This window comes from Salvelinus fontinalis, chromosome 27 (genome assembly GCF_029448725.1).
Source record: "Salvelinus fontinalis isolate EN_2023a chromosome 27, ASM2944872v1, whole genome shotgun sequence".
Classification (NCBI taxonomy): domain Eukaryota; kingdom Metazoa; phylum Chordata; class Actinopteri; order Salmoniformes; family Salmonidae; genus Salvelinus; species Salvelinus fontinalis.
In genome coordinates, this window is record NC_074691.1 from 7,786,140 (window position 1) to 7,806,526 (window position 20,387).

Sequence of the window (20,387 nt, forward strand, 5' to 3'; positions counted from 1 at the left end):
ATCATGCAGCTTAAGCACGTAAAGATGAATGTTCGCAGGGCCCAGGTATTTCTGGGGATGTGATCGTGCCAGGCTGGTCTCCTCAACTTACACTTGAGCCTTGCTAAAACCTGGGACAGCTGTGGCCCATAGCTGATGGTAGAGCATAAGCGCATCACGAATGGAGCCCTACTCCTTACATAGTGCACAACTTTTGACTATGGGCCCATAAGGAATAGGCTGCAATTTGGAATGCACCCTATGTGAATTCTCTGCCCATGAAAATAGGGAGGTAAATAAGGGCAGGGTCCCTATTTTTGAGCTGGGCCTTTGGCTGGGCGGCATGCACAGCTGTCTGCTGGTGAAGTTTTCAGTGAGTATTTATAGGAGCCCCGTCCCTCAACTTGTGCAGTGGGACCCAGAAGTGGAAATGCCAAAATGTGATCACTTTATAAGCCATCAGCATTCTAAACAGCTGTCAATACTTCTATTTTACTCCACAGCTGTAGGTTTTCACACACGCCAGTAAATGCACACCACACAGTTCCTCATTCGTTCCTACGATCCTCTGCACACATTTTTTCAAGAGGTATGCAACATCCTTTGATATTCAAAGACCTCTGCTATTTATAGAAATAAAATGGCGGATATTGATATCATTTCTTGGCTTCTCTAACAACACATTCCTAATCAGGGGAAACAAAGACTGGTGGTGTTGGCCAAGGCAGTCAGCAATGACTCTTATAATTGATATGTTATATGATATGTATAAACATCTCTCTGGCAGGCTGACAGTATCACATCTTGGTATTATGGCAGGTCCACCTGCTAGTTTCTCTCACGGTGCATTACCACATACTGCAGTGAAAGGGAGAGTGTTTAAATGCTTAACTTCAAGCGTGTCTGCTCTCAGCTCCAATACTTCCTTTTGCCACACAACGCCTTTCAGATGTATTCTTTGCTTAATTTGGTTCCTTACAGAGTTACAAAGGAAGATCTGACACATTGTCTCGTCCAATCAAGGCTACTTGAATGTGGCGAAGGCTCCCTGTGGACGGTCTCACAGACCAGCCAACTTAGCCCCAGTAAAACGAGGTACTGGTTGGTGCCGCCAGCTGTCCAAATCCCCCACTACTTGATTTTGTAGCTCTTCAAAAATGTCCCTTTGAAATGGAATTTTGATTCAGTCATGCATGCAACTAAAGACTCCCAATGTGACTAAATATGGGAAGACGAACATAGGGGAGAGACTTTTTATTTTGAAAACCGAAAATCCTATCCTGCTGCAGCAATTCACTCAGAGTAAAGGGAAGAAAAAGCAGCATAACCCGACTCGTGTAACGGGACCATACACTTGCCACATCTATACTCCTCTGAGAATTTTACTGGTGACAATATGCTGAGTAGATTTCACCTCATTTCCAAAAGCAAAATATTATGCTGTGGTTGTCTTGGCAACCATGTATGGGGTAGACAGTAGAGAGAGCTGTGTGCAACATCAGAACTTAATGCAGCTTTGCACTTCGTTTATCAGACGATTGAGTAATCTTCCTCTGGGAGTCTGCTTCACACCATGCTGTATTCATGAGTTCAGCTGCCACTGTCGGTAAAAACCACCGCCAGCAGGGGACAAAACAATCTGAACAAAGCTATAAAAACTAAAACAAAGTTCTGATAAGTCACCTCTAATGAAATACCACTCAATTCAAACCCATCTGACTCTGTCAGTGAGAGACACTGTGTGCATTCCAAACCTCGGTTACCTCTGGGTAGCCTGTGATTAGCTACAGTATATTATATTCAGTCTCCCACTGTAAGGTGAATACCACTGAGAGTTTATGGGTACAGGAGGAGGTCAATCTGTCTTTTCAATGTCACAGCTCTCTGTAAATTCAGTGTAAAACAGGCACTTCCTGAAGTCTCCTACCATTGCTACCTACCAACCCAGACAAGTTTGTGACAAAAGGTCAGGGTAGGGTCAAAGGTGACTGGGGGGGTTCAGATCAGGGTGGTAAAACAAAACTCTGTGAAACAGGAAGGAAAACTGTCTACAAGGGTTCAGTCACTCAGAGCCAGGGTTGGGTAGGTTACTTTCTAAATGTAATCTGTTACAGTTACTAGTTACCTGTTCAAAATTGTAATCAGTACATCACTTTTGGATTACCCAAATTCAGTAACGTAATCTGATTACATTCAGTTACTTTTAGATTACTTTCCCCTTTAGAGGTATTAGAAGAAGACAAAAAAGTATGTTACCAATTGAACAACATCTATTGCAGGATAAATCAATGTTAAAGTTTACATAGCTGGCCATACATGGATGCTAAATTTTACTTTATGGGTTGGTTGAGGAGGCTTCTTCTAACCCATCGCGTTCTACTACATATAATAATACGATTAAATTATATCTTCACATTAAAAACCAAAGTCGATCAGAATTCCAGTCATGCCAATAAATGGTATACCCCTTGATCTTCAAGAATAGGACTTGGAAATATGGAAGTATAGATTAGCTAAATTGTTTTACCTGAGCATAACCCCAAAACTAAGGATTTATAAGCCTGTCCTACTCTGTTGTTTATGATTTTATTGTCATGGAGGACTGATTGGGCTCATTGATACAAGTTGAAAATAAATGCTGCGCTCATGAAATGGCATGCTCATGGAATGGCATGCTCATGGAAGAAGCCTACTGCTGAAAAGTGCTATTTACATGTGAAAAATAAATGCCATATGCTGCATTTGCAATAGGCCTATTGTTTACCTTTTTGTTGGTGACACTTTGATATCTAATATGCAGCTGTTTAAAGGGAAAATCCACAGATTAATCAATAACAAAATGGCCGCCCCACCTCTGTTTTGGTAAAAAGCTGAGGGATGGGCCTGGAAAATGTAACGACTCTCAGATTAATAGACAGAACTATGGATGCAAATTATTGTTTTAACCATGTTATGAGGCTATACAGTGTTCGTTTACATTTACAATGTTTACATTATTGGAGAAAAACAAGTTTATGTTTTGGGTTCTCATGTAGTATGACAGTTAAACTAAGCTCATGAGGCCCATTTATAAGTTATATTCATGTAGTAACCAAACAAGTGTTTAACAAATCAAAATATATTTTATATTTGAGATTCTTCAAAGTAGCCACTACTTGCCTTGATGACAGCTTTGCACACTCTTGGCATTCTCTCAACCAGCTTCATGAGGTAGTCACACTATGCAGCTGTTGCAAGAGTGCATTTTTCACTGGTTTCAAAAATAATGATTGATAGGCGGCTTAAACTTCTTGAATTCAACCATTATTGGGTTCAAATACACATTTAGATTTGTGAACAGCTATCCACAACAACCACAATCTGTACGGTGCAAATAACTAAACAAGAGAGCAGCAGTGTGATTCACGTCAATGCGCTATGTAGATATCAATAATAAGTGATATCCGTTTCGCCGTAGACTACACCACTGCTGCCATCCTTACCTCCAAGCGTTTATTCAAATTGGATAATCTTTGGATGCCGACAGCAGTCGCACCATTGGAAGACATACAGTGGCTTGCGAAAGTATTCACTCCCCTTGGCATTTTTCCTATTTTGTTGCCTTACAAACTGGAGTTAAAATGGATTTTTGGGAGGTTTGTGTCATTTGATTTACACAACATGCCTACCATTTTGAAAATGCTAAATATTTTTTACGGTGAGACAAACAAGAAATCAGACAAAAAAACAGAAAACTTGAGTGTGCATAACTATTCACCCCCCAAAGTCAAATATTTGTAGAGCCACCTTTTGCAGAAATTACAACTGCAAGCCTCTTGGGGTATGGCTCTATAAGCTTGGCACATCTAGCCACTGGAAGTTTTGCCCATTCTTCAAGGCAAAACTGCTTCGGCTCCTTCAAGTTGGATGGGTTCCGCTGATGTACAGCAATCTTTACATCTTTAAGTCATACCACAGATTCTCAATTGGATTGAGGTCTGGGCTTTGACTAGGCCATTCCAAGACATTTAAATGTTTCCCATTAAACCACTCGAGTGTTGCTTTAGCAGTATGCTTAGGGTCATTGTCCTGCTGGAAGGTGAACCTCCGTCCCAGTCTCAAATCTCTGGAAGACTGAAACAGGTTTCCCTCAAGAATTTCCCTGTATTTAGTGTCATCCATCATTCCTTCAATTCTGACCTGTTTCCCAGTCCCTGCCGATGAAAAACATCCCCACAGCATGATGCTGCCACCACCATGCTTCACTGTGGGGATGGTGTTCTCGGGGTGATGAGAGGTGTTAGGTTTGCGCCAGACATAGTGTTTTCCTTGATGGCCAGAAAGCTCAATTTTAGTCTCATCTGACCAGAGTACCTTCTTCCATATGTTTGGGGAGTCTCCCACATGCCTTTTGGCAAACACCAAACATGTTTTTTTTTCTTCTTTTTCTGGTCACTCTTCTGTAAAGCCCTTCTGTGGCATGTACGGCTTAAAGTGGTCAGATAGAGATGGACAGATACTCCAATCTCCGCTGAGGAGCTTTGCAGCTCCTTCAGGGTTATCTTTGGTCTCTTTGTTGCCTCTGATTAATGCCTTCCTTGCCTGGTCCATGAGTTTTGGTGGGTGGCCCTCTCTTGGCAGGTTTGTTGTGGTGCCATATTCTTTCCATTTTTTAATAATGGATTTAATGGTGTTCCGTGGGATGTTCAAAGTTTCTGATATATTCTATAACCCAACCCTGACCTGTACTTCTCCACAACTTTGTCCCTGACCTGTTTGGAGAGCTCCTTGGTCTTTATAGTGCTGCTTGCTTGGTGGTGTCCCTTGCTTAGTGGTGTTGCAAACTCTGGGGCCTTTCAGAACAGGTGTATATATACTGAGATCATGTGACAGATCATGTGACACTTAGATTTCACACAGGTGGACTTTATTTAACTAATTACGTGACTTCTGAAGGTAATTGGTTGCTTGGATATTATTTAGGGGCTTCATATCAAAGGGGGTGAATACATATGCACACACCACTTTTCAGTTTTTGTTTTTAAATAATTTTTTTAAACAAGTTATTTTAAAATTTTACTTCACCAATTTGGACTATTTTGTGTATGTCCATTACATGAAATCCAAATAAAAATCCATTTAAATTACAGGTTGTAATGCAACAAAATTGGAAAAGGCACTGTAGCTTGGACTGTAGCCTACAAAAGCCTATTCCTGCTCTTTTCCCGCGATCCATCAAACACATTTGGTGTGTCATCAAAGCGGTCTCTGACTTAAGTCAGACTCGCTCACGTTGAACAAATTTAAATTTGCGCCTTTTTTCTATGCTGATTTGAATGTCCTTGAGAAGATTTTATTTCGCAAATATCCTTTCTGAATTGAAAAGTAATCCCCGAAGTAATCATCTAGTTTTGAAAAAGTATCTGTAATCTGATCACAATATTTTTGTGGGTCACTGACTCAAAAGTAAAGACACAAAACCCCTCTAGTCTATGAATCACAGGAGTCTCTTCCATGACTCAGACTACCAGATAGACTTGAATGAGCACTGTATAAGACAGCTATCTTGACAACCCAGACATTTTAGGAACCATTTAATCTTCCTATTTGATTTTCTGATAAAAGTAAAGAATATATTCCAATCCAGCGTTGGAAGCTGTACATATCATTTTAGAGGTATTGTAACGGTCCTGACCAGTTTTATGTTGTTTTTGTATGTGTAATTGGTCAGGGCGTTAGTTTTGGGTGGGCAGTCTATGTTATCTGTTTCTATGTTGGTTTTGGGTGCCTGGTATGGCTCTTAATTAGAGGCAGGTGGTTTGCGTTTTCCTCTAATTAAGAGTCATATTTAGGTAGGGCGTTCTCACTGTTTGTTTGTGGGTGATTGTCTCCTGTGATGTCTTTCGTGTTGTCGATGTATATTCACATACGGGACTGTTTGGCTGTTCGTGCGTTTTGATGTAACGTTCCTGTCCGTGAGTTTACGTTAGTGATGTGAGTTTATGTTCAGGTTTCGTTCTACGTCGTGTTTGTTGTTTTGTAAGTTTGTTAAAGTGTTTGTTTTCGTGTTGCCATCTTTATTCAGTTTTTTCGTTTATAAATAAAAAGATGGCTTATTTCCCACAAGCTGCGTTTTGGTCTGAAGATCCTTCTCTCCTCACCTCATCCGAGGATGAGGAGAGCGACAGCTTTTACAGAATCACCCACCACGCTACGACCAAGCGGCAAGGGAAAAATAAACGGAGTAAGGGACAGGAGAAGAAGGAGCAATGGACATGGGACGATTTATTGGAAGGAAAAGGTGTCTACACATGGGAGGAGATCCTGGCTGGTAGAGATCGCCTCCCATGGGAACAGCTGGAGGCACTGAGGAGAGCAGAGGCTACCGGAGAGAGGAACCGGAGCTATGAGGGAACGCGTCTGGCACGGAAGCCCAAAAAGCCCGTAAGTAATTCCCAAAAATTTCTTGGGGGGGGGGGCTAGGAGGTAGTGGGCCAAGGGCAGGTAGGAGACCTGCGCCCACTTCCCAGGCTTACCGTGGAGAGCGGGAGTACGGGCAGGCGCCGTGTTACGCAGTAGAGCGCACGGTGTCTCCTGTACGAGTGCATAGCCCAGTGCGGGTTATTCCACCTCCCCGCACTGGTAGGGCTAGATTGGGTATTGAGCCAGGTGTCATGAGGCCGGCTCAACGCGTCTGGTCTCCAGTGCGTCTCCTCGGGCCGGCATACATGGCACCTGCCTTACGCATGGTTTCCCCGGTTCGCCTACATAGCCCGGTGCGGGTTATTCCACCTCCCCGCACTGGTCGGGCAACCGGGAGCATTCAACCAGGTAAGGTTGGGCAGGCTCAATGCTCAAGAGTGCCAGTACGCCTCCACGGTCCGGTATTTCCGGCGCCACCTACCCGCCCCAGCCTAGTACCTACAGTGTCTACACTACGCACTAGGCTACCAGTGCGTATCCTGAGCCCTGTTCCTCCTCCACGCACTCTCCCTGTAGTGCGTGTATCTAGCCCGGTGCCTCCAGTTCCGGCACCACGCACTAAGCCACCTGTGCGTCTCCAGAGCCCTGAACACACTGTATCTTCTCCCCCTACTAATCCTGATGTGCTTGTCCTCAGCCCGGTGTCACCAGTGCCGGTACCTCGCATCAGGTATAGAGTGGGCTTTGAGAATGCAGTGTGCCCTGTCCTTGCTCCCCGCACTAGTAGGAAGGTGCTTATCATTAGCACGGTGCCTCCAGTTCCGGCACCACGCACCAGGTCTACAGTGTGCCGTATCCGGCCAGAGCCATCCGTCTCCCCAGCGCCATCTGAGCCATCCGTCTCCCCAGCGCCATCTGAGCCATCCGTCTCCCCAGCGCCATCTGAGCCATCCGTCTCCCCAGCGCCATCTGAGCCATCCGTCTCCCCAGCGCCATCTGAGCCATCCGTCTGCCATGAGCCTGCAAAGCCGCCCGTCTGCCATGAGCCTGCAAAGCCGCCCGTCTGCCATGAGCCTACTGAGCCGTCCGCCAGACAGGAGCCGCTAGAGCCGCCAGCCAGACAGGAGCCGCTAGAGCCGTCCGTCAGACAGGATCTGCCAGAGCCGCCAACCAGACAGGATCTGCCAGAGCCGCCAACCAGACAGGATCTGCCAGAGCCGCCAACCAGACAGGATCTGCCAGAGCCGCCAACCAGACAGGATCTGCCAGAGCCGCCAACCAGACAGGATCTGCCAGAGCCGCCAACCAGACAGGATCTGCCAGAGCCGCCAGCCAGCCATGAGCAGCCAGATCCGTCAGCTAGCCATGAGCAGCCAGATCCGTCAGCTAGCCTTGAGCAGCCAGATCCGTCAGCTAGCCATGAGCAGCCAGATCCGTCAGCTAGCCATGAGCAGCCAGATCCGTCAGCTAGCCATGAGCAGCCAGATCCGTCAGCTAGCCATGAGCAGCCAGATCCGTCAGCCAGCCATGAGCAGCCAGATCCGTCAGCTAGCCATGAGCAGCCAGATCCGTCAGCCTGCCATGAGCGTCGAGAGCCGTCAGCCTGCCATGAGCGTCGAGAGCCGTCAGCCTGCCATGAGCGTCGAGAGCCGTCAGCCTGCCATGAGCGTCGAGAGCCGTCAGCCTGCCATGAGCGTCGAGAGCCGTCAGCCTGCATAGACCTGCCAGAGTCCCTCAGCCAGGATCTGCCAGAGTTTATCAGCCGGGACCTGCCCCTTGTCCCGGTGTTGCCCCTTGTCCCGGTGCTGCCCCTTGTCCCGGTGCTGCCCCTTGTCCCGGTGCTGCCCCTTGTCCCGGTGCTGCCCCTTGTCCCGGTGCTGCCCCTTATCCCGGTGCTGCCCCTTATCCTGGTGCTGCCCCTTGTCCAGGTGCTGCCCATTGTCCCGGTGCTGCCCATTGTCCCGGTGCTGTCCCTTGTCCCGGTGCTGCCCCTTGTTCCGGTGCTGCCCCTTGTTACGGTGCTGCCCTTTGTCCTGGTGCTGGATGTTTATTTAGGGGATGTAAGTTTTAGGGTGGTCATTAGGAGGGGTAGACAGAAGCGTTGGGTGACTATGGTGGTGTGGGGACAGCGTCCAGAGCCGGAGCCACCACCGTGGTCAACTGCCCACCCAGACCCTCCCCTGGACTTTGTGCTGGTGCGCTCGGCGTTCGCACCTTGAGGGGGGGGTTATGTAACGGTCCTGACCAGTTTTATGTTGTTTTTGTATGTGTAATTGGTCAGGGCGTTAGTTTTGGGTGGGCAGTCTATGTTATCTGTTTCTATGTTGGTTTTGGGTGCCTGGTATGGCTCTTAATTAGAGGCAGGTGGTTTGCGTTTTCCTCTAATTAAGAGTCATATTTAGGTAGGGCGTTCTCACTGTTTGTTTGTGGGTGATTGTCTCCTGTGATGTATATTCACATACGGGACTGTTTGGCTGTTCGTGCGTTTTGATGTAACGTTCCTGTCCGTGAGTTTACGTTAGTGATGTGAGTTTATGTTCAGGTTTCGTTCTACGTCGTGTTTGTTGTTTTGTAAGTTTGTTAAAGTGTTTGTTTTCGTGTTGCCATCTTTATTCAGTTTTTTCGTTTATAAATAAAAAGATGGCTTATTTCCCACAAGCTGCGTTTTGGTCTGAAGATCCTTCTCTCCTCACCTCATCCGAGGATGAGGAGAGCGACAGCTTTTACAGAATCACCCACCACGCTAAGACCAAGCGGCAAGGGAAAAATAAACGGAGTAAGGGACAGGAGAAGAAGGAGCAATGGACATGGGACGATTTATTGGAAGGAAAAGGTGTCTACACATGGGAGGAGATCCTGGCTGGTAGAGATCGCCTCCCATGGGAACAGCTGGAGGCACTGAGGAGAGCAGAGGCTACCGGAGAGAGGAACCGGAGCTATGAGGGAACGCGTCTGGCACGGAAGCCCAAAAAGCCCGTAAGTAATTCCCAAAAATTTCTTGGGGGGGGGCTAGGAGGTAGTGGGCCAAGGGCAGGTAGGAGACCTGCGCCCACTTCCCAGGCTTACCGTGGAGAGCGGGAGTACGGGCAGGCGCCGTGTTACGCAGTAGAGCGCACGGTGTCTCCTGTACGAGTGCATAGCCCAGTGCGGGTTATTCCACCTCCCCGCACTGGTAGGGCTAGATTGGGTATTGAGCCAGGTGTCATGAGGCCGGCTCAACGCGTCTGGTCTCCAGTGCGTCTCCTCGGGCCGGCATACATGGCACCTGCCTTACGCATGGTTTCCCCGGTTCGCCTACATAGCCCGGTGCGGGTTATTCCACCTCCCCGCACTGGTCGGGCAACCGGGAGCATTCAACCAGGTAAGGTTGGGCAGGCTCAATGCTCAAGAGTGCCAGTACGCCTCCACGGTCCGGTATTTCCGGCGCCACCTACCCGCCCCAGCCTAGTACCTACAGTGTCTACACTACGCACTAGGCTACCAGTGCGTATCCTGAGCCCTGTTCCTCCTCCACGCACTCTCCCTGTAGTGCGTGTATCTAGCCCGGTGCCTCCAGTTCCGGCACCACGCACTAAGCCACCTGTGCGTCTCCAGAGCCCTGAACACACTGTATCTTCTCCCCCTACTAATCCTGATGTGCTTGTCCTCAGCCCGGTGTCACCAGTGCCGGTACCTCGCATCAGGTATAGAGTGGGCTTTGAGAATGCAGTGTGCCCTGTCCTTGCTCCCCGCACTAGTAGGAAGGTGCTTATCATTAGCACGGTGCCTCCAGTTCCGGCACCACGCACCAGGTCTACAGTGTGCCGTATCCGGCCAGAGCCATCCGTCTCCCCAGCGCCATCTGAGCCATCCGTCTCCCCAGCGCCATCTGAGCCATCCGTCTCCCCAGCGCCATCTGAGCCATCCGTCTCCCCAGCGCCATCTGAGCCATCCGTCTCCCCAGCGCCATCTGAGCCATCCGTCTGCCATGAGCCTGCAAAGCCGCCCGTCTGCCATGAGCCTGCAAAGCCGCCCGTCTGCCATGAGCCTACTGAGCCGTCCGCCAGACAGGAGCCGCTAGAGCCGCCAGCCAGACAGGAGCCGCTAGAGCCGTCCGTCAGACAGGATCTGCCAGAGCCGCCAACCAGACAGGATCTGCCAGAGCCGCCAACCAGACAGGATCTGCCAGAGCCGCCAACCAGACAGGATCTGCCAGAGCCGCCAACCAGACAGGATCTGCCAGAGCCGCCAACCAGACAGGATCTGCCAGAGCCGCCAACCAGACAGGATCTGCCAGAGCCGCCAGCCAGCCATGAGCAGCCAGATCCGTCAGCTAGCCATGAGCAGCCAGATCCGTCAGCTAGCCTTGAGCAGCCAGATCCGTCAGCTAGCCATGAGCAGCCAGATCCGTCAGCTAGCCATGAGCAGCCAGATCCGTCAGCTAGCCATGAGCAGCCAGATCCGTCAGCTAGCCATGAGCAGCCAGATCCGTCAGCCAGCCATGAGCAGCCAGATCCGTCAGCTAGCCATGAGCAGCCAGATCCGTCAGCCTGCCATGAGCGTCGAGAGCCGTCAGCCTGCCATGAGCGTCGAGAGCCGTCAGCCTGCCATGAGCGTCGAGAGCCGTCAGCCTGCCATGAGCGTCGAGAGCCGTCAGCCTGCCATGAGCGTCGAGAGCCGTCAGCCTGCATAGACCTGCCAGAGTCCCTCAGCCAGGATCTGCCAGAGTTTATCAGCCGGGACCTGCCCCTTGTCCCGGTGTTGCCCCTTGTCCCGGTGTTGCCCCTTGTCCCGGTGCTGCCCCTTGTCCCGGTGCTGCCCCTTGTCCCGGTGCTGCCCCTTGTCCCGGTGCTGCCCCTTGTCCCGGTGCTGCCCCTTATCCCGGTGCTGCCCCTTATCCTGGTGCTGCCCCTTGTCCAGGTGCTGCCCATTGTCCCGGTGCTGCCCATTGTCCCGGTGCTGTCCCTTGTCCCGGTGCTGCCCCTTGTTCCGGTGCTGCCCCTTGTTACGGTGCTGCCCTTTGTCCTGGTGCTGGATGTTTATTTAGGGGATGTAAGTTTTAGGGTGGTCATTAGGAGGGGTAGACAGAAGCGTTGGGTGACTATGGTGGTGTGGGGACAGCGTCCAGAGCCGGAGCCACCACCGTGGTCAACTGCCCACCCAGACCCTCCCCTGGACTTTGTGCTGGTGCGCTCGGCGTTCGCACCTTGAGGGGGGGGTTATGTAACGGTCCTGACCAGTTTTATGTTGTTTTTGTATGTGTAATTGGTCAGGGCGTTAGTTTTGGGTGGGCAGTCTATGTTATCTGTTTCTATGTTGGTTTTGGGTGCCTGGTATGGCTCTTAATTAGAGGCAGGTGGTTTGCGTTTTCCTCTAATTAAGAGTCATATTTAGGTAGGGCGTTCTCACTGTTTGTTTGTGGGTGATTGTCTCCTGTGATGTATATTCACATACGGGACTGTTTGGCTGTTCGTGCGTTTTGATGTAACGTTCCTGTCCGTGAGTTTACGTTAGTGATGTGAGTTTATGTTCAGGTTTCGTTCTACGTCGTGTTTGTTGTTTTGTAAGTTTGTTAAAGTGTTTGTTTTCGTGTTGCCATCTTTATTCAGTTTTTTCGTTTATAAATAAAAAGATGGCTTATTTCCCACAAGCTGCGTTTTGGTCTGAAGATCCTTCTCTCCTCACCTCATCCGAGGATGAGGAGAGCAACAGCTTTTACAGGTATATGTATGAGTGTGTGTGGGGGTCCAACACTAGCAGGTGGGTTCTACATGTGCCACGGGCGAGGGGGGAAGTTGTCAGTAACGAGGTTACATTAAGATTGCTATATTTATGTCATCTGCATGAAATACTACAGATTGGAACCCGACACAGTGATATTCCACTCTCGGCTGTATACGTACCTCAGCACTTGGGGCAGTAAATGTTTGATATTAATAGTGGACGTTGTACAGTACAGTGAGGTCTGTAATATTACATTTACACAGCGGTAAGATGTCCATAGAGGTTTAGTCAAATGTACATCAGTGGTCGGGAATGTTTAATTTGGTGTTATTCCACAAAACAAACCATAGCAGTAAACGATACAGTACATGTAACCTAAACAGATGCATATAACCAGATGGCTATGCAGTTCTATTCACAGAGGCTATAACTTTCAAATCAAATCCAATCCAATTTTATTGGTCACATACACATATTAAGCAGATGTTATTGCGGGGGTAGCGAAATGCTTGTGTTCCTAGCTCCAACACCAAATAAAACATTCCAGACCACTGATGTACATTTGACTAAACCTCTAAGGACATCTTACCACTGTGTAAATGTAATATTGCAGACCTCACTGTACTGCACAACGTCCACTATTAATATCAAACATTTACTACCCCAAGTGCTGATGTACGTATACAGCCGAGAGTGGAATATCACTGTGTCGGGTTCCAATCTGTAGTATTTCATGCAGATGACATAAATATAGCAATCTTAATGTAACCTCGTTACTGACAACTTCCCCCCTGGCCCGTGGCACATGTAGAACCCACCTGCTAGTGTTGGACCCCCACACACACTCATACATATACCTCTAAAATGATATGTACGGCTTCCAACGCTGGATTGGAATATATTCTTTACTTTTATCAGAAAATCAAATAGGAAGATTAAATGGTTCCTAAAATGTCTGGGTTGTCAAGATAGCTGCATTATACAGTGCTCATTCAAGACTATCTGGTAGTCTGAGTCGTGGAAGGGACACCTGAGATTCATACAGTAGAGGGGTTTAGTGTCTTTACATTTGAGTTAGTGACCCACATCCTTTGGCAACACTACATGACATCATTATCTGCCACCTTACAAGGGTATCTGAAGTCAGACAAATGAGTGAGCAGCAAGGTTCATGTGAACGCTGGTATAAAAATAGAAATCGGACTCTTGAGCAAGTTCAAAGTTGCACACAACAAGAAGCCAGGCCAGGTTTTTTTTATTAGGGTTTTAGCAGAAAGCAGGCCTTGGAAAGGGCTTCTCAGAAACCAGACTGGATCCAGGACTAAAGCCATATGAGTGGATCTCACTTGAAAAGAGGAGGTTCAGCTGCAATGTCAATCCTAAGCCTAGGGCTAGATATTAAAACGGAATAACAAATCACAATGTGACGTGCGTCTAAAAGAGGCGCAGTGCTGAAAGGAAATGTTTCATTCAAAACTATTGCTATCATTAAAGGACATGGAATATAGTACACTTAATTAAATAGCACTATAACTTGTTATAACTGTGGCGTTATTTCAATAGTCCTATTTCCATTGCCAAGCCTAATAGGGTGTCTTAAAGATTGGCCGTGACTTGACTTCCCTGTCATCATCAAAACTCTCACAGTCCGAATCAATTCTCAGTCCTACATGTTCAATCAGCAGTGAAAATGAACGAGCAAAAGACATGGCAGGTTTGCTTCTATCTTCACAAGCCTCTGTGCTGAGTCCTAATCAGTCGTTATGGATCCAGCAAACTGACACCACTAGCCAGATGTAGTTCTCGAGCTGGCCAGTCTCAAATGCCTTTCTGGTGGAATGACGATGAAGTCACTTCCCTCATAAAGCGAGAGACAAAGAGACAGCGAAGAGAGAGAGAGAGAGGGGAAGAGAGAGAACAGAGAGAGCGAGAGAAGAATGTGTGAGAGTTTGAGACCCTATGAGAGAGGGGAGAGATTAATGCTGACTGTGTTTTATTATTTTGATTTTTACAGACTATTTTCTCCCTGAGCCTGAAACACTCAACTATTTGTTTGTCATCAGTTTCCCAGAAAACACATGCTGTCATAACATCTAGGAATGTCAGGACAAATGGGGTGAAGACAGAATTCTTGCAATTAGAAAAAAAGACAGCTCACAGAACAGTCTGTAGGTAGATCAGCCTTATCTTACAGTAAACATACTTTAAAGGCTTTATATCGGTAAAGATGAGTTGAGAGACGTGTTATGTTCTGAACACATCACAAATGGTCCTCCATTTGGGGTGATCATTTGAGCATTTGGATTTAAATACATACAGTACATCTGCTCTTACAACGCTGAATTATGTAAACCAGCTGACCAGCTATCATTTGAAATCCTTTGATTCCCCTTGTTAGGGGCAGTACAATAGCAAGGGCTGGAAATGATTGTGGGGTGCTTCAGATGCAGCTGTTCCAGCTGATAATGAGAGAATAATCCAGAGACGTTGTGTGAGGCCAGCACCACTCCAAATCACTGTGTGTGTGTGTGTGTGTGTGTGTGTGTGTGTGTGTGTGTGTGTGTGTGTGTGTGTGTGTGTGTGTGTGTGTGTGTGTGCATGCTGTCCGTCCCATGCACCACACCTTCAGCTCTACTTCAGTGTGTGTGCAGGCTGGATGATTCCACTAAGTGTGGGCTGATATGGAATGTTAAATAGCATAGTGGTAATGCATGGTTACCCTTGGTCATTTTTAAAGAGACACACCCTTTGTGGGATGTAAAAGCACCCACAGCATAATGCTGACAATGGGTTATTCAGTCAAACGTGTTTATCTGTCATCTCCATTCAACATTTTTCCTGATATACTATTTTTATGAAGCGCACATAACGATCTGTGATAGAGATGATATATAGTATTATTTAATTCACAATATTTTGTGATCTCAGCCGGTGTTTTTTGTGTCCTATCATCTGGCAAGCAGGTTAGTGGTTTTCGCCATGAATCTTGTTCTGGAGGCAGCTCGGCAGTGGTCACTAGCTGGCACAGCCATAAACTCTGATGTTAAACCTAACCTTAACCGCACTGCTAACCCTAATGCATAACCCAAACCTTAAATTAAGACCATGAAGGACATTTTTGTTTTCATGAATTTGTACTATATCTGCATTTTAGATTTTGCAGCTAGTGAAAATCGCTCAGTTCTGCCTCCAGGACAAGACTCATCCCAAAAACGTCAACAAGGCAAAGCACCCAAACAAATGTAATCCATCTCTCTCTAGTCCCTTATTTTGCTGTCATGGGAACAGCGGTGCTGTTGTTACGAAACAAAACATGAGGACAGGCCCTGCTGTTTCCCTCCATGGGAGATTGCTGAGCTGAATTAGCTAAGTGATCTCATGGTTCACTGTCTTATCACTTGGGCCTTGGCTGCCGGTGAAGTAATGCCACAGGCACAAACTGAAGCAAATGATTTAAAGACAACCGCTGCCAGAGAAACTTACAAGAGCACCAGGGAATGCAGTGGGATCAATTGAGTTACAGACTGGAGGGGAGGACAAAAGAGAGGCTCCACAGACAGTAATTTAGTTTCTCATATATAATACCCGATAACTACCCAACCTGTCAATAATCTGTCCAGAAAGGTATACTCCATTAAAGTAATTCAGGCTTGTTAATAGAGATTAAGGAGGAAGTATAAAAGTGTCCAAGAATAATATCTGTATAAACTGCCCTTTGAGAAATGGTCATTGATATGCAACAGGACCTCACTATTCCTTCAGTTGTTCTTTACACTATTGGCATTGTCCAAAATATTTCTAAACAAACTGACCTCTGACCTGTCCATTACAAAAGACAGTATATTTTTTTAACCCTTGATCATCCTCCACATAACACACAGGATAGCTGTGTGGAGTTCCTAAAGCCGATGACAATGACTTGATGACGCATGCGCCACTGAAGCCCTCCCTTACCCACACGGAGAGTAGACATTTATTGTATCATCACAGAGGGAAAAATATTTTGATAGGATTAAAAATAACTTACAATGGAAACAGTGGAAAAAGTTATTAATGGAACGTTCCCTAGTCCCTAGGGATGTGACTGCCTGGCACGGGAGGCTGCAGAGGGGAGGACTGCTCATAATAATGGCTGGAAGGGAGTAAATGGAATGGTATCAAACACATGTGTTTAATACCATTCCACTGATTCTGCTCCAGCCATTACCATGAAACTAGTCCTCCCCAATTAAGGTGCCACCCACATGTGCTGCCTGGGTATGTATGTATGGTACCACAAGCTGGCAGAGGACACATCTACTGGCTACCACTGGAATAACAGTGAGAGGGTGGGATAGCATCTCTGTTTACTGTGTGCCTTCAAACGACGAGGTCTCTCATGGAACCTCTTATCAGAACAAAACCCATTGGGAACATCTATTGTTTTGACATGGGAAAACGTCAAAGTGGACAGACATGATAGTGATAATATCAGGCATTTAGCAGACGCTTTTATCCAAAGTGACTTACAGTCATGCTTGCGTACATATTACATTTGGGTGGCCCTGGGAATTGAACCCACAACCCTGGCAGTGCAAGCACCATGCCATACCAACAGAGCCATACAGGCTTATTAATAAGAGAGACATTCTTTAATGTTAATAACTTCAACTTTCCTCCAACGTGAACAAGTTGACATGTTTAGAGACAAATCTCACAGTCCAAAGAAAGTTGAGCAACTACAGTATGTTAGACCCTGATTTATCATTGTATTATTGCATCATTTTCACTACGTTTCCTGTGTTGTTACTCAGCTATTAGTACATTTAATATATCCTCTAGAGAGAGAGCTAAAGCGTTCTTCTGGTAAAAGATGTAATCAATGAATGCCTCCTAATGTACCATTTCCTGAATTGAGTCTGGACCGGACGTCAAATGGCAGCAACTAATGTTCTTTCCCCACAATGTGCTCCATTTTACGAACTAGAAACCAAATAATTGGGCATTTAAATGTCCCAACATTTAGTCCATACAAGTTTATTTTTGCAAGGAAAAGAAAAGCTATTCAAATCTATGAAGAATAGCAGAATCATTTCCCCTTACCTGTTCTCAATGGTACCACATCACAGGTGACGACAGGTCAAAAAGGAATATCTCAGTTACTGAGAATCAAGTCCCAGAGTAAAAAGCGTCTCTCCTCAATGTCTCAATGTTCTTCAGTTACCTTGACTGTGTGTGTCAATAAGAGACATCATATCAAACGTAGATGATCTATACTCTCACCTCTTACTTTTCTCTTTTAATAACTTGTTTCTCCTCTTCTCTCCTGTCAAGGCAACAGAGGCAATGCAAGAGGCGTCTGAAGATGAACACCAAGCTTTGTCCTCTCCAGGAGTTTGGGCCGGCAGTCTTTCACAAACTGAGAGGATGAGAAAGAAAAAGAGAGAGAGAGAGAGAGACCAGCAAGCAAGAGGAGGTGGTCAGAGCTGCTTTTGTTTGAAAAGTCCGTTTTTCCTTCAAATGGAGATATCCAAAGTTAGATGGAGAGGAGGGTAGATAAGTGGAATATAGCCTGTCAGTAGCCAGGACCCTGCCTTTTCCCTTTTGTTCCTGGGCAGGAGAGTGTAGAGCTTTGAGTGTAGCAGAGTCTGCCTGGGCTATATTTAACAAGTGTTCTCAGTCACTCATGGCTGTTAGCAGCTGAGCAGATTGAGGGAAGCTTTTCCAAGCCCCTCTGACAGCTGAACTATCCCACTCTGAAGCAGGCAGGGGAAGTCCAGCTCTACCACTCCCGCCAGAGCAGAGGCAGGGTTAGCAAGGAGGGCTCAGTCTCTGCCTGGTTAGTCAATACACAGTCATCTTTTCTAAGAAGCAAATGAGAAAATCGCAGGCAAATAATATAAGATCACCAGTTTGCCTTCAACCATTTGAGTATGAGAAGTTAGTTTATTGTTTTTGTGTAAAGGTGGTTCCACTTTATGCATCCATTTGCTTGCTCAGCAATTTTTCCCTGGAAGGATTCGACCACTGATACCGTACAGGGGCCAAGTTAACCTTTTCAAACAAAAATGATTTATTGAGAGCCATAAATATGAGAACATTTGTTCCCAATAAAACCAAGTCAAAACAAAGCATTACAAATGAGAAGCAGTGATCCACTCCTGTGAGGGTTCTGCTGCTGTAGTGTTACAAGCGTGACATCTAGCCTTGACAAACATAGGCTCCGTTGACACCAAAGTGTTGTAAATGTCATTGTCTAGGGGTGTATGACCTTGCTCACGCTGTAATTGACAATGGCTCTCGCACCGGAGCCACTTGAACAACACGTCTTTCTTTAAAGTGATGGCATTTAAGAAACATAAACATTCATTGTGAGAGTAACTCCAGCGGCATTACCAGTCACCATTGATATAGAAAGGAATAATCACAACCGTTTGGCAACTCTTTCCAATAAAACTAGCCTAAAGCTCAATCAATCAAGTTGGTTCTATAATGACACATGAAAGCTGGAACTTCAGACAGGTGTTACAAGTTGCTAGGTCTCCTTGTTGAAATATGTTATCTAGTCTGGTTGTCTCCCAAACGGCAACCTATTTCCTATGTAGTGCACTACTTTTGACCAGAACCCTATGGGTCCTGGTCAAAAGTAGTGCTCTACATTGGGAATATGGTGCCATTTGGGACGCACCCCTAATGCTATTCAATACTTTGGAAACAGATGTGCAGTATATGTTCACACAGAGGTCTTATTAATGCACAACTCATTATACTTGAACCACACGCCCCAATGAAGTCATAAAGTTTGTGTGAAAGATGTTGTTGTTTTAAAACATGGATCCTTCTATATTTTTAGCCCAGAGCTGATGGTGGTCCTCACATTAAGATTCAGTGTTGCACTTGTGGATAACATGAGTCACTTGAGACACGGCTGTGAAAGTGACCAAACTGTTTCAAAGTCTAAGTATTTTATTAAGTAATCTAGTGGTTAGAGATAATTCTTCTGTGTAGATGACATACACTGAGTACACAAAACATTAAAAACACCTGCTCTTTCCATAACATAGACTGACCACGTGAATCCAGGTGAAAACTATGATCCTTTACTGATGTCACTTGTTAAATCCACTTCAATCAGTGTAGATAAGGGGGAGGAGACAAGTTAATGAAGGATTTTTAAGCCTTGAGACAATTGTTACATGGATTGTGTATGTGTGCCATTCAGAGGGTGAATGGGCAAGACAAAAAATGCCTTTGAAATGGGTATGGTAGAGTCCACGCCACGACAAATTGAGGCTGTTCTGAGGCAAAAGGGGGGCTGTTTCCCTACAATTCTATCCTAATATCCTTCTATCCTTCCTAATTATTATGTCCACGTTTGATCTTCATCCTGACATGTACCATAACAACAGTAAAATGAAAACTGAAAGTTTATTGTATAATTATTTTAAATCTTTCCGGAACACGAAGGGTGATGGTGTGCTCATAACTGTGGCTATGGTTACAGTCTTCCATTCTCTCCTAATGCACAGGGAGCCGGAAACCAAAGCACTGCACATTACTGACAATTGAGTCAGGGCCTCTCCTTCTCTCTGCTCCCTAATGCCCCGAGATGGTTATCATGGTCAGAACCTCTCTGTTGGGCATTTCATCTGGGGTTACTAAGATACTGATCAAGTCAGTACCTTTTGAAGTCATTTTCAAAATGTTTGTTTACCTTATCCAACGTAAGAGCCTTTCACTTTTTGTATGGACCCAATACCTTTGCTCAAGATCTTATCGTTTGCAACTGTACAGTTCCTCTGATCAATCAAAGAAATATAGTGAGCGTTTCATGTCGTTACCATTGACAATACATGTAGAAAGGTATGTGTACAACTCTCCACAACCTCTATGTAATCAAGCCAAATCAAAGTGCAAGGTGCATTGAATCCAGCTCTGTCATTCAATCTAGCTAATAGAGACATTGGTGTGTTCCATTGTGAGAAATGCTAAGTGTAGAATTTGATACGGCCCTCAACAGACTCATCCATGGTAAGGCAGGATGAGCAAATAGGCAGCAAGGCAGCTCTCTGTCACATAGCAACCCAGACCTATTTTGGGGAGGTGTTTAAATGTGCTTGTAAAATCAAGGTCCATGTCATTTTTTTATTGGCAAGTCAAATCAAAGCAACATTGGATACACAGTATTGAATCCTACGTATTTGGATGAGGTTCAACACTTGTTTTAGATATGAGTTTTTTCCCCCATGGGTATCCAGAGGTTCATAATGATATTTTGCCCTCTGTAGATTACATATATCTATCTTCACAAGAGATGGGTTCAG

General features: G+C 46.0%; 1 protein-coding gene across 4 annotated transcripts in view; it reads right to left on the reverse strand.

The window, feature by feature from the left end:
- The window catches only part of LOC129824948 (filamin-A-interacting protein 1-like), a 63,611-nt gene extending 45,787 nt beyond the window's left edge, over nt 1-17,824 (reverse strand). For 3 of the 4 annotated variants that reach the window (XM_055884532.1, XM_055884528.1, XM_055884531.1), the window contains exon 1: nt 17,167-17,823. The gene's annotated coding sequence lies outside the window, so the exon portion shown is untranslated. Of the gene's footprint in view, nt 1-17,166 lie in introns of all 4 variants that reach the window. The other variant, XM_055884530.1, reaches the window with a different exon arrangement.
- Nucleotides 17,825-20,387: the final 2,563 nt, after the last annotated feature.